Raw genomic sequence first — 3,061 nt, 5'->3', positions numbered from 1 at the left:
TTGCTCTCCCTATACTGTGACAGCACACTCCTCCTTTCCACCCCTGATTCCCCATGTCCATTCAACCAGCTCCTGACCCTCTCTGCCTTCTCATCTCACCTTTGGACAGGAGCTGCTTATTTAGTCTTATGTATCTACTTGAACTAAGAAGTATCATTTTATATCCCATAGTCCTGTCTAATCTTTGAAGAGCTGACCTTGGGAATTGTTTTAGTTCTGGGTCAAACATAATATATTATTTTAAAAAATGCAGCATGTTTCTACCCCATAACACATGGAGTCTCCATGAGTCAGAGTTGACCCAATGGCAATGGGTTTCATTCTGTTGGTGTGATATGTGCAATTTCAGGATAGTCCCCTCCTGATCACGTCGTGTAGCTTTCATTTAGCTAAAAGGTTTCACTGGCGTTTCAATTAGAAATTTAGATCCGAGTCCAGTCTCACCTGAAATTCATATCATGGTGGACAAGTTTCATCCCCTTGGCATCTAGATTATACATTCTTATTCCATGTCGTTTACTTACTTCAATTAAATATCTTTTACCCAACAGATAGAGTTTTTGTTTCTGTTACATTTTGTCTACTTATTTGTTTTTTAACCCAAGGTAAGATCCTTATTCTTATAAATAAACTAGAACCTGTTAAAGACTATGTGATATGATGGAAGGGAATAAGGTAGGAGTATTTTATGTTAGAAAACACGGCCACGTGCAACGTTACAATTTCAATCATTTTTTTAAAGAACTCAAAAACTGCAAGATTTTTAGAATATCATTGTTCCACAGAACTGTTTTCAAGGTTACATAAATTTGGGGAATTCGGAGTTAAACCACAATAAACAGGTTCCTATATTAAGGGTATTTAAAATCTGAAATATACTAATAAAGGAACCCTGGTTATCCACTGGTTAAGCACTTGGCTGCTAACTGAAAGGCTGACAGTTTGAACTCACCCAGCAGCTCCATGGAAGAAAGGCCTGGCAATTGGTAAAGATTACAGCCTAGAAAATCCTATGGGGTTCTGCTGTGTCACATGGGATAGATATAAGTCAAAATCCACTTAATGGCATACAACAACACTATGCTAATAAATGATCTCATGGTACATACCAATCTTATGGGACCATGATACTCTTTTTCTGACTTTTTCTTCTTAGCAGTGGGATGGGCACATCATAGAAATATGAAATATGAACTGACAGCCCTTTTTTCTGCCTTAGGCAAACTTTTAAAACTTCCTTGAGACCAGAAAGGAAAGGATTGGTTTTCTTCAGGCTCATGTCACCCAGATATAGAAATGTTCTATTTTCCGTAACTTCTGTTTTGTTGTTAAGTGCTTTCAAGTCGGTTCCTACTCGTAGCAACCCCATGTACAACAGAACGAAACACTGCCCGGTCCTGTGCCATCCTCACAATCGTTGCTATGTTTGAGCCCATTGTTGCAGCCACTGTGTCAATCCATCTTGTTGAGGGTTGTCTTAGTCATCCAGGGCTGCTCTAACAGAAATCCCACAAGTGGATGGCTTTAACAAAGAGAAGTTTATTCTCTCACAGTCCAGTAGGCTACAAGCCCAAATTCAGGGCATCAGCTCCAGGAGAAGGCTTTCTCTGTCAGCTCTGAAGGAAGGTCCTTGTCATCTGTCTTCCCTTAATCTGGGAGCTTCTCTGTGCAGGAACCTCATACCATGGGAGAAAGACCTGGTGATCTGCTCCTGTAAACGTTGTTGTTAGGTGCTGCGGAGTTAGTTTGGACTCATAGTGACCCTGTGTACAACAGAATGAAACACTGCCTGGTCCTGTGCCATCCTCACAATCGTTGCTATGTTTGAGCCCATTGTTGCAGCCACTGTGTCAATCCATCTCGTTGACGGTCTTCTTAAGTATTATCTGAACTTCCCTTTAGGTACTACCATATGAGATAAAGTGTATCCCTGTTCTACCAGACCTGTCAATAAATCTAGCTATACCAAGTATGTGATTAGTAGTAACTACTTCACAAATATTAAATAGGATGTGAAACACCAATATAAAACAACCAAACTTGTTGCCATCGAGTTGATTCCATCTCATACACAGCCTTCTATTTTTCTACTCTTCTTCAAAGTTCAACTCAAGATCAAGCTAATTCTATTTCATACTCTGTCTCCATGCTTCTTTTTCTCCTTGGAAAATAGATCACCATTTCTTTTCCATACCCAGCAGCTCACCTCACACGTAAAATAATCATCTGCAAAGTCTATAATTTCCTGGCTGTATCATTCAGGGGAGGAGCCCTGGTGGCACAATGGTTAAGTGCTCAGCTGCTGACCTAATGGCTGGTGGTTTGAACCCAGCAGCCACTCCAAGGGAGAAAAACCTGGCAATCTGCTCCTGTAAAGAACAAAGCCTAAGGAACCCTATGGGGCATGTCATGGATTGAATTGTGTGCCCCAAAAATATGTGTCAGCTTGGTTAGGCCATGATTTCCAGTATTGTGTGGTTGTCCGCCATTTTGTGATTGTAATTTTATGTTAAAGAGGATTAGGGTGGGATTGTAACACTCTTACTAAGGTCATATCCCTGATCCAATGTAAAGGGAGTTTCCCTGGGGTGTGGCCTGCACCACCTTTTATCTCTAAAGAGGTAAAAGGAAAGGGAAGCAAGCAAAGAGTAGGGGAAATTACACCACCAAGAAAGCAATGCCGGGAGCAGAGCGCGTCCTTTGGACCCGGGGTTCCTGTGCAGAGAAGCTCCTAGACCACAGGAAGATTGATAACAAGGATCTTCCCCAGAGCCAATAGAGAGAGAAAGCCTTCCACTGCATCTGATGCCCTGAATTTGAACTTCTAGCCTCCTAGACTGTGAGAGAATAAATTTCTGTTTGTTAAAGCCATTCACTTGTGGCATTTTTGTTATAGCAGCACTAGATGACTAAGACAGGGCAGTTCAACTCTGTCACGTGGGGTTGCTATGAGTCAAAATCAACTAGACGGTACCCAACAACCACATAGTTCACAGGAAGGAGAAATATTATTTAAAGGAAACAGCAGAGCCCAGACCTGCTGTGAGACCTGGAAAAAGTC

The sequence above is a fragment of the Trichechus manatus genome, unplaced genomic scaffold (genome assembly GCF_000243295.1).
Source record: "Trichechus manatus latirostris isolate Lorelei unplaced genomic scaffold, TriManLat1.0 scaffold00134, whole genome shotgun sequence".
Lineage (NCBI taxonomy): Eukaryota > Metazoa > Chordata > Mammalia > Sirenia > Trichechidae > Trichechus > Trichechus manatus.
The sequence above is the reverse complement of the archived record's forward strand: the minus strand, read 5'-3'. Positions refer to the sequence as shown.